Raw genomic sequence first — 12936 nt, 5'->3', positions numbered from 1 at the left:
AAGTAAAAACCGGAAAGACGGTCGTTCGAATCGTCTCCTCCGAGATGAAACTCAGTAAATGCGACTATGCGAGCGGGTGAGGGATGATAAAAAAAATTCACACACGCAACTCGATGCTGTCCTAGAGTGAGGAATTAACGAGACGCGGACTTGTCCTAAGAAAGGGAGAGAGAGCATTCATGATTTATGGCTAACGCCGAAATGAGCCCGTTAGGGCTTCTAAAAATTGCCTACGCGGACAGTGTTTCATGTCCACATGGCGGGGTATTGGTTAAAGTTTTCAACTAGCAATAATCGCACCTCGGATGAACCTCATTGGTTACGATATCGCCACTGCGCAAAGCTAAAGAATTCGCTGGATGCCGCCCGTATAAGTCTAGTGCGGAACCCGGGCGCGGCGTGCGGACGTCCGGTCGGCCGTACACGGGTTTCGAAGTTCGGCACGCGTCCGGTACATCCGCCGAGCGGACCGCACGCCGGAAACCAGACGCTCACTTGTCAAGCAAGCAGCCGACCGTATCGGGTGGTGCGCGTTGGTCGCCGGCGGTCGGCGTTTCGCGCGTCCCGCACGACGACCACAAACGCGTCACTCAGCAACGACATCTATCGGCAAAAATTAGCGCGTACTCGTTCGGGACGACCGTTTTCGTCTCCGCCGACACCACCGTCGCCGCCACCGACGCGGACGATTAGCAAAGGTTATCGTAATCGTTCACCCGCCGAAACGATCGGTTTTCGATTTACGCACAATAATATTATTATTGTTGTTGTTGTTGTTGTTGTTAAAACAATGAAATTACCATACGATGATAATTTTAATAATAGTAAACAATATAATATATTGTACACATTCGGTTACAGTCCTATTGTACGACTACGCGAACGATACTGTCAATCGGTTCGATGTAAAGGCGTTTTGTGTCGAATCGTTTTTACCAGTAGCGAACAGGTTAATTTAATTGACACATGGTGGGTACTATACCTCATTTTATTTTAATGTTATTATTAATATTCAAAACACCTTTTCGGAAGCGAAAAAAAGATTTTAGTACTATACTATAACAACGAAAATGTACGTATTGTACCTATTATTTAGTGTTTACAGCCCGAATTGGCGATCTCGGATAATAGCTATTTAATTAATGATAATAATAACAATCATATTAATTTCACTGCGGTAGGAGTGTATAATACCTTCACTGTGATGTATTATATCAGTAATCACGATTTGTGACCTACCTACCGTTACAGCACTTATTGTACGGGGGGCACTTGTGACCCACTTGTTGTGTATTGCTTTTTAAATGCCTCCCATCGTTATATAGTGATCGTTATTATTACAATGTTCGAAAACGATCAAATGCCATGACGGTTTATCAAACCCGATTAACCAATCAAACCGTACTATTTACTAGTGCACAATCCACATTCCGCTTGTTAATGGGTGACAGGTGTACTTAAATATTTAGTAGAAAATGTACCCGTACCAGTGAAATCGCGATCGTTGATTGATAAAACACGTCGTATCCGCATTCGTATTATCTAAACGAATCAGTAATATCTTACCGTATTAGCCTAAATAAGTGCCAAAGTGTCATTGCCTCAGTAATAAACACGGTGTACTATTTATTTGAGAGAGAGTAAAGGGAAAATATAATAAAAATCTTTCACCGGTGTGTTAGAGAAAATGAAGCTCTTCTACCCCTCAAATAATTTACCGATAATAAATATCTATATCGTTAACCCTTTCCCTGCTGAATTATTTTTTCCCAGTTCACAGCACTGTGCTGGGATTAAATTTTATTTTTAAATATTTTTTTTTCGTATTGTTTTAAATATTGTTATAGTTTAAATAATAACTATCAATAAATAAAAAAAATTTCTAGTAACTTTTTTAGCAGATATTATATTAGTTAATTAAGTAAGTTCCCGAATAGTCGATAATGAACTATTATTTCAGTTTATCAAATAATGACAATTTGGGAACCATGGAAAATCAAATAATTTATTTCGCTTATAACTTTTTTAATATTTATCATATATTTTTTTTTATTGTCTCTTTAAATTCGTCTTATTTTTTACCATTTAATGATATTATCACATTATCGTTAACAGCTTTTGTTAATTTTTAAAATGATAGGACACGTATGTACGTCCATAACAGTGAAAGGGTTAACACTATGATAGCAAACAGCGGTTCTTGAAATTTGAAGTTATATAGTCTACCCATATAAAGTTGTACCTAAAATTAGTGAACATATACGTTTGTATACCAAAATATAGATTAATTATATACAATTTATATTATACATATTTAATCTATGACCAACATTAAAATTCATAATATATTATGGTGTGTACGGTTAATAGTTTAATACACCATACACTATAATTGCATATTATTACTATTAAATATCGTTAAAATGACGATAATACATCATACTGATATTACAGTTTTCTAAATATATCGACTATAAGATAAACACCGAGTATTGTAGGTATTCTAATTTATAATAAAATCTGTCATACTACAATATCGTATTATAATGCGACGTAAGCATGTAAGTTAAAACGGTTAGATATTATGATAAGTGTCTATGTAATCTATACCTATAAGGTACTTAGTTTGAATTTTTAATAATGATTTTTTTTATAGATTATTAAAATAGTAGTTAAAATTCCTATAATACTAGGTATATATTATAATGATGGACTAAGACGATGATTTATTTTTATATATTTGTCCATTTGAAAGTTATGCGTATATAGCTTTATTTTAGTAGGTAATTTTTGATTACATATATTAAAATTTACAGTTAATCCTATTATTTTAATAAGTGGTCATATTTACCGTTTTGTTATTTCCACGAGATGAGTTGCAATAAATAATATAACCAAATTTTTAACATAATGAGCGTAATACTACTTATATTAAACATTTAAATATTTTCGATAGAATTATTATAGATACAGACTATATTATACTCTAGCATAAAGTATAGAACTGTAGATAAAATGTATATGAAATATATTTTATCCTATCAAAATTTAATATTTTTATTTTAAAACTTGGTATCAATTATTAAAACGTATTTAAGTCAGATTATAAATATTTTTTATTGCGCACCATTTTAATTAATATTTTAAAAATAGTTTTATATTATGAAATAAAAATTAAAATAAATGTTTGGTTATTTTTATTATGTCATTTAAGTGGTCTGATAACGCTGCCACGTGTACCTACCAATTAATTATTTGAATATTTCAATACAGAAACTATACAGTAGGTATACAACAAGTATAAGCAGGATTTTCGTCGTATAAAAATGTTAAATTACTTAACATTATTTCAATCAAATATTCAATAAAATCAGTTTAAATTATTGTTGTTCCTTTATTTTTTATAGCTCTTGATTGCTATTGAAATATTTTATTAAAGTATTATTTTAAAGTTAGCATTTCACTTAGCGAAAGATTTTTTAAAGTTAAAAAAAAAATTAAGAGCATTTATACATCTAACATCTATCATAATAATTATATATACAAAAGAAAACAAACATTGAAACATGATCAATTATTTATAAACTGAAATAAAAGTAATAATTATATATGAATGGTATAAATTATAAATTTGGTATCATTGTATAGATAATTGTCATCACGCGAAACTGTGAAAGTGAAATAAATAATAGTTATACAGTCATCGTTGTAATATCTATAATTACATATTATTTTCATTATAAAATATTTCCTGGTTAATGGTTACACCCATAATATATCAATATTGTTAATAACGTAATAAATTGTTTATAAAATATGATATTAAAATATAGAACTTGGAAAAATTGTAAAAAAAAAATGCAAATGTTATCTGCCTATAAGTTATACATATTAAAATGTTCCTTCTGTTGCATTATGTTATTTTGTATTTTTTTTAAACAGGTACATATTATAAATCAATTATATCATCGGTTTATTAATTTTCAATACTTGAATATTATAGTTTATTTATTAGATGGATATATAATATAATACATATTATTTATGTGTAGATCATTGATTCATGTGTTTATCAATATACATTATACGTATTATATGATATAGTATAGTATAGTACTATATTATAGTAATATAAACAATATGTATGTAATCAGTGTAATTATGTATTCCTATTATTAGAACATAGTACATACCAAACAGTGTGAACAATAAATAGGAGAATAGGACGTAATGGAGCGACACCGTTAAACATTATAGGATATTTCATTTGAAAAATCACTTAAATTTGGCTGGGTATTGGTAAAAATGAAAAAAATTGTATAAATATAATTAATTACTTACTAAGTTATTATTTTAATTTATTTAAAAATTAAAAAAAGTATAAATATATTATAATATAACTTAAAAATTGATTTTTTTTTCTACTTAAAATCTTTGATTAATACATATAGATTTTCATATATGTAGATATATATCTACATGCGGTTACAGACTAAGGATCAGTACATCGAACCATCGTTACTTTTGTATATAAGATCTTGATCATTTTTATAAATTTACCTCCAATTATCATCAAGGTTAAATGATAATACAGCAAGATAATAAGTATGTACACTTATTCTATTTGTTTACGCACCATGTTTTACAAAAACATTCGATCCATTTAAAATCAAAATTTATTTTAATTATCTTATAATATTTTAGACTGTATTTTTTCTTAAATGTGCTAATATAATATTATACAAATAATACGTTGTAACGTATAAATTTAATATTTTAAATACTTTAGCTACTTAGAAGAAATATCTCAACGTTAAGATTTATCTTTTTAAATATAATATTTTTTTTATGCTACGTTTTTTAATTTCTTCTTTATACTTGATATCGTTTTGACGTTGCTAGATATGCTCATTGTGCATTAGTGCATTATTTACAAACTGCAACAAGTATTGAGTGTTTGATCTTTGATAGTTAAGTGCACAATATTTAAAATAACTACTAGGTATAATTCAATAGCTAACACGTGATTAAAACTGAGTAGGTATCAAGTATTCGGCATGACGAAGTAAGGAAATACCCAAGCCTTAGGTGTAAAATTGTAATGCCCACGGAGGACTTAATTGAAAATCGTTAAATAAAACTCTCTCTTCGCTCTCTGAAAATAATAATTTTTATTTATTGATAGATTCAACATATTGCCTGTAATTTATTGCCTCGGGACAAAAAAAATGATGTAACCAAAACCTATAATATGATATGCCTGCAGTAGATACTTGGTACATACATTTTACGATTTATAAACTATTTATATTAGTTATGCTTATGATACAGTAATTATAAGTGTTACTACTATATCATTATCAATCATAAATACAGCAAATACTTTTTTACCAAAACAATTAATTCGTGATACTTGCAATTTTAAATGACCAAAAAGGATTATGATCAATAAATATTTTAGTAACTATAGATTCAATCTATTATTATGTAAAAATATTATCAAATATTAACTTAAAAAAAAAATATATATATATATATTGTTGTAATAATATATATATATATATATATATTGTTGTAATAATATAGTTTATTTTTCACTTAATAAATTAATAAAATTTATTAAGAATACCTACGATTTATAGTTTTGTATTACAAACATACTATGTTATTTTTAATTCAAAATCAAATCAAAATATGCAGGCGCGGATCCAGTAATTCGCACCTGAAAATATGCGTATTTATTATGCAGTATCAAGAACATCGACCAAAATGTACTTTAGTCCCTTATTAAATATCGTCATTTCCATTATCTATATTATTAAAATATAACAAAATCTATATAGATTGATCGGGAAAAAATAGTTAAATTATAAAATTAATTGTTTTTTTGGAACATATTTTATTCGTCATTAAAATAATAACCACTTTTTAATCAATTTATTTACTCGTTTAATTTAGGTAAATACATTATATTTTAAGATATGTATTATTAGTACAGCATTGATTATTATATTATATGCATAAGTATAATTATACAAAACCTAAAACTGTTAATGTCTAAGTACCTAGATATTACATTTTAGGAATTTATAGGTAGGCATATACTGTCTATTATACATTGACTCACCCTGGTCGGTGACACATAGAAAATTCGTACTTGCCAATTACCACTGTCCACTGATATCTCAATAAAAAACGAATTCTTACATACAATAATTAATATAACTGTTTCACGTTTGGTAATCATAAATAATTACATAATATAATATAATTATAATAATACACTCGTTGAACATTCGTACTTATACATAACCATCAAGTTGTTTTATCTACAAATTCGTGACACGGAAGTTATCTCTGTCTGTATATGTACGCTTGGCGTGAAAACCAGCAAACAGTCTTTAATTTCTCTAACCACTGCAGTGCCCGGGGACTGAGATTTTTTCTTAACTTAATATCGTATTAATAAATAGTACATTCGAATAGGGCATACGACCAGAATTCTCATCCAAATTAAACACGTAAGAAAATACAATATATTTTATTTTTCTAAGATTATGGTCTGAAGGCGTTATTTGCAGTCATTCAATAAAAGACTGTTAATTTTTTCTCTCTGTGGTTTAATGTTTTTGCGTACTGTTTTAATATTTATTCGATTAAATCTAAAAGAAAAATAATCTATTTATATAGTTGTTATAAGACATTCAGAACGTTTTAAAATATTATTTTTACAATTTGATAATACGTGTGGCCATGAGGGTGAATTATAATTGTATTATTCACAAGGATGCATAAAATACATAAATAAATATATCATTGAAACGTATAAGGAAGTGCCAGTGGTTGTTTAGCGTTAGGTTAGCACTACCATCCCTTAAACTATCGCTACCTCTCCCCAGTTTATTTTGAACTAATTATTAATTAATATTGTAAATATAAGATATATTTTTAAAAATTATTGCGTGACAAATTTTTCGCAAAATTTTGTTTTTATACGCAAAGTTTTGCGTTTATATATATATATATATATATATCAGTTTATAATTTTCAAAAATGATTTATTTATTATACTGTGTACAGACCAACGGGAACCTGAAATTTTTAAATAAACAGTACTCAGTTATTTTTTATTGAAAATTTAAAATTTTATTATACTCGAAGTTGTTTGTAATTATATACCATTTGAAAAATTTGTCAATTTTATTGTGAAAGATTACGTCAGGTAGGTGATGTCCATCCTCTTTAATACAATTAAAACCTGAAAACGTCAAATCTTGTCGATCACTCTGTAGTAATAACTAATGATACTTATAATAGTAATATTATTGGCCGAAATATTACATTAAATAATTATAAAAAAATAAACAACAACTGGTTAAATATTGTGAGCTGTTATCTTTCTCTCTATATTATACACATGTAGTTTTTTCACGTTAGTTAGTACGCATGTGCAAGAAGAACAGCACCATACAGCAACATATTTAGTTGTATTTAAAAAATATGTTTATCATATTTAATTAAAGTTAAAAATCGATTTATTTTTTCAAATTAAACTAAATGATAAAATTATAATATAATATATAAAAATGTAAATACATTAGTATTATCTAATAATTTAGATATTCTTAGGTGGGAGCTCAGCTTTTCTTGAAAAACTGAGATAAGGTTTTAAATTTAGACTGAATGTTTAAACTTTAAAACATTAATATTAATATCATATTTAATAAGCAAGTGCCAAATTTTAATATAATTTTCTGAACTAACAATATTTTTATCACTTAAATATTTTATGAATTCTAATTTTTTTTTTGAAATTATTAACATTTCTTTTAGAAGCTGATGTATACACTGTGGATGATTGGAAAAAATATTTATAATTCGTTTTGCTCTATTATAGTAGACATTTCTTCAAATCTGATAATAAATTATAATTCATGGCACGTCCCACGTTTTTATATTAAATTGTATTTTTCGCTTTTAATATCAATTGTATTTTCTGTTAAGCATCTCATTTTAAATAAAAAGTGAATATACCTAAGTTGCTGATGTGGTTTCGTTTACTTAAGTTGAAAAAAAAACATTTTATTGTCAGTTATTTGATAACTGAAAATAATCTAAATATAAAATAATTTTAAAATATATATTAAATAAATATTAATTACTTGTTTAGTATTAAAGATCGATAATATTAATGTAATATTATAACCTATGTAGTATGTAATGTACAGTATGCCAACTAAAACTGTTTGTTTTATAAAATATCGTTTTTATAAGCAATTAAAAATATTCGCGTATCGCATAGTCATAAATCATAATGTTAAATAAAAAATGATTACGTGTCGCACAATACCAGTGTCCAGTATGCTATAATCCAAAGAGGAAGGGGTAAGAGTTTGGATTAATTAAAAGCTTATTATCAAACTTTAAACAAATCGAAATAAGTAAATATGTTTATTAGACACTCTTGAAGTCTCAAGTACCCATAATCATTAAGTACCTATTTATGTGTACGATTAGATATCTATACCATTTTCTCGACAAATGGACGCAAATGCTATATCATGTTATAATACAAAAAAAATGACATAATCCAAGCACACCATTTACCATTAATGTCTTTTTTTACTGTTGTGAATATTATTCATTGTATGTTATTATGTAATATTACACTGTCAAAACTCAAAGTATATGTGATTTATATACATCTGCATCGCATCTCAGTTAAATATTTATTAGTAGACACCAAAACGGTCCAGTTTTAACATCGAAGATCTTATTGACTCTTTGACCTACCTCTATGTAAGGATTACTAGCTAACTCGGGGGTACCTATACTGGTCGATTGTCTATGAATTACAGTTGTTAATGGCTCTAAATTTCCACGTTTAACAATACGCGTTAAGTCACTATGTCTGCATGCAGTTTCGCTGTACAATTTATTTTAAGACGACACCTGAGTTTGTAATTGCTATTTTCACTAGATAAGTACTCGTGTATATTAACTGTTGTATAAATTGCTGGTTCCTGTTTTTTCCCAATCATAACTTCGCGTCACCGTCGCATTTATAATATTATAATATAATAAGCAGATACACCCGAAGTATACCTATTTCTCCCGAACGCGTAAAAAAACCACGTCGTACGCGAATTTTTTTAACAATTGTTTTAATACATCATGCTCATGAATTCATGCTCTGTGGCGTATAATAACTGCTGCATTAATAATGTAGATTGTAGGTACTACTGCAAACCTATCATATTATACGTCATGTATGCAAGATTCGGCGTTTCCGCATCGGTTCGCGTGCCAAAAACAATTATTTTTTATTTATTTATTTTCTTATTATTATAAATATGTATTCACACAATATACACATGTTTATTCATATATGAATTTTTAGGTATGTACCTTACATTGTGATAACTAATCCAATATCTGTACAAGAAAATAAGTAAAAAAATGTAAAAGTCAACGAAATTTTACCTATATTATTTTTAAATTTTTTAATCTATCACGTAAATGTTTTCAAACACGGTGTACTTGAATAAAATGCATTTATGATTTTTCTTTTTACCTTATATAGGTTAAAAAAATGTCTGGGAAAAGTTGAACTCTCGTTCGCGGGTAATTTTATTTTTTGTTTAAATATTAGATATTCATATATTTTATACACAAACGTCGACGCAGGAAAAAAATCGAGCGAGGACAAGATTATTATACTCGTATATAATATAATATGTATATATATATATATATATATGTCTATAGCTATCGCTGTTACACATCTATATAACCCTTATGCGTTCGCTAACACGTAAACCGTGAACCGAATAGAACGGGACCGGGTCGGCACACATACGAATGTAGAGTTACGGAGGAGGTGATCTCCACTCGTCGGAGCCGCTCACACCCTACACGCTCTACACTGCACGTGTACGCACATAGATACCATCTGCAGACAACAATATAATATATTATTATAACGACAGTAGAATACCTGTACGGCTGCAGCGCATAATGTAATATATTACCTATATATTATTGTGACCGCGTATAATATTATAATAATGTGCAGTAAAAATATAAAATATAGGGTCCGCGGCGACCTGTACGGACATGTCGGAGAGTCGTCTGTTGTACTCTGCAGACGCACATGTGTAGGTGGGTACACGGAGGGGTTTGAATTAATTTTTTTTTTTTTTTGTCCTCGGTGAAATGAGAAAGTGTTGTTGCATCAGCCACGCGTTCCCGCTCGACGCACCATTTAGTACACGTCTTGGCACGTTTATTCGCGCGTTCCTGTACATACGCGACCAGACTCACCGGCTGTATATTCGCGTATATTATATACGTATATACACATCATGTATGGGTACTTAATACTCACACGATATTAAGTCGTATACCTACAACTCGACGGAGCGTTTGAATATTGTCAATGGATAAGCTAGGTAGTTCTTTGCGTTCAGCAGAATCCATTTAATGATATTAGCTTCAATATTAAAGTAAATTTACCTATACTATCAAAATTAAAGGCATGGATCATTATCTAGATTCTAGTGCATTTCATAGGCTTTTATTGATATTTTAATTTTAAAGCGAGTAATAAGTATTTTAAAGTTGTAATGTTTTATATAGTTATAACTCGTTTTAAAAATAAAATATCAATAAAAGCCTACGGATGGCCTAGATAACATAGATAGGATACCTTTAAGTTTGATAATAGGTAAATTTACTCTAATATTACAACTAACAATATAAAATGGATCCTGCTGAACGTAAATTTGCTATAATGCTATGTTGTACCTACCTTGTACGTTTGTAAGACGAAGACAATGCATGCGAGTCATCTTAATGTACAAAGCATACTTGTACTTAAGTGAAATGAAAATGTTTTTTTGACTACATGATACCTACAATTTGTATCATTGTCAACTAGCGTGAAAATAGCGTATAGAGCATAAATACAGAACCACGAATTGGTATCAATACACATCACTGACTAGTGATTACGCTATTCATAGAATAATGGTTTGATTACACATTAAATGATAATCACAGATATTATAGATAATAATATATAATATATATGCAGTCATGCTCTAGTTTCTTAATTCCATTTATTATTCTACATCGTACTCTTGATAATTTTATTTAGTTATTATCAATAATAATAAATATTTGAGTATTTAACCATATATAGTACATTTTTTTTCGTTTATTAAAACATGATTTTGGTGACATTTTTCATCATCACTTATCAAGTACGGAAAAGGCGATTGTTGATTTTTTCGGGACCACTTAGTCGGTAAATATTGGGAGCCCCTGCAGTGATCGACTATCCCAACCTTCCTGGTATAATCGCGCCATTAAGTCTGCGTGACAGTGACCTAGGCGAGTCAATTTTACATCATATAATTTCTGCTACGTGCGAAATTAGATACCTTATTTGGGTTATTTTATATATTTTAAGTATATACCTACCACACGTATTATGTATACCTGCACTGCATATGCGTAGTGTGTCTAGATCTCATTGACTTTATCAAGTTCACCAAGAGCATCGCGGTCATTACGTTATCGTATTTTGAACAGATTGTTAAATTACACTTTCAGAGTTATCGGCGGTAGAATGTATACGTTTTTAAAAAAAAAACTAATTTCTTTCTTTATACCACGGCGCCAAACATTTAATTGTTGTTTTTTTAATTATTGTATGTAGTAGGTAATGTGTAATGTATATAATATGACCTCGGTAAATTATTTTGCACATTATAATGTTCTCCTTAAATAAATGTTCGTACAAAATATTATTAGGTATGTATTTTATTATTATGCACAACGTTACGTAGGTAGGTATGTTTTGTTTTCAATTTTCTTCGCGCAAACAACTTCAAGGGAATGTGAAAATTCCGATAACATGTTGTATACGCGTTTTACTTATAAAACATAATAATTATATACTATACGATGATAACTTCATTATAATACTGACCACTAACACATACATGCACACCCTATGTCGTAATAATTGTAGATATATAAATATATATATATTCATATACGCACACCAATATTAGGTATATAATTGATTTACATAGTTGAGTTCACAGTTTATACAATCAATATTAATCATTACATATAATTTTCAGTGAATGAATGAATGGATCATAATACACATATTATATATTATTACATATGATATTTATTATTTTGTATACAATATTGGACAAAGAAATCTTTGACTAAGTATACGGCATAATTGATAAAATTAAAAATTCATGAAATTCAATAAGTATACATTCTTTAAATTTGTCACTAGATCTAAATGTATTTGTATATAAAATATATAATAATAAATTAAAATATATTTTATGAGTTGTATAACTAATAAAAATTAAAGCCAAAGAAAAACGTTGTCTACGGCCTATTTGCTAAGATATTTCTGTAAATTTTCACTATAAATAATTTTTGGCATGATCGTTATGAGTGAGAAAGAGAAACAACAGTTTAAAATAAAAGAAATATTTATTTTGAAATAAATTAATTCTATATATATTGTACACTTTTATATTATTTTTAGTATACGAGAAAAACATCGTGGAAGATTTAATTTTACTGTTATTGTTCTAAACCTATTGACGTAGATGAATAAATTGTAAAAAAACTTAATGTCAACATTGGAAATTTAATTTTAATTTTCAAAATCGTACTGGATAAATAATATTTATTTTATGAGGAATGACTTACGTTTAATACAATTTGATTGATAATTGTTTTGATCACCATTCGATAAATTAATAATAATATTTGAATATAAATGATAAGGTAAAGTACGAATATTTTTTAAATTAAGAGTACCTAACTATTTAGTAAATAATATTTTCAAGTGTTCTCAACATTTATTTTGTAACAATAATATACTACGGAAGTCAT

General features: G+C 28.2%; 1 non-coding gene across 1 annotated transcript; it reads right to left on the bottom strand.

Annotated features, from left to right (window-relative positions):
* Positions 1-205: 205 nt before the first annotated feature.
* On the bottom strand, positions 206-345 carry LOC113559505. The gene has a single exon (XR_003406005.1). It is a non-coding gene; the product is annotated as a U4 spliceosomal RNA (small nuclear RNA).
* Positions 346-12936: the final 12591 nt, after the last annotated feature.

The sequence above is a fragment of the Rhopalosiphum maidis genome, chromosome 4, assembly GCF_003676215.2.
Source record: "Rhopalosiphum maidis isolate BTI-1 chromosome 4, ASM367621v3, whole genome shotgun sequence".
Classification (NCBI taxonomy): Eukaryota; Metazoa; Arthropoda; class Insecta; order Hemiptera; family Aphididae; genus Rhopalosiphum; species Rhopalosiphum maidis.
The sequence above is the reverse complement of the archived record's forward strand: the minus strand, read 5'-3'. Positions and strand labels throughout refer to the sequence as shown.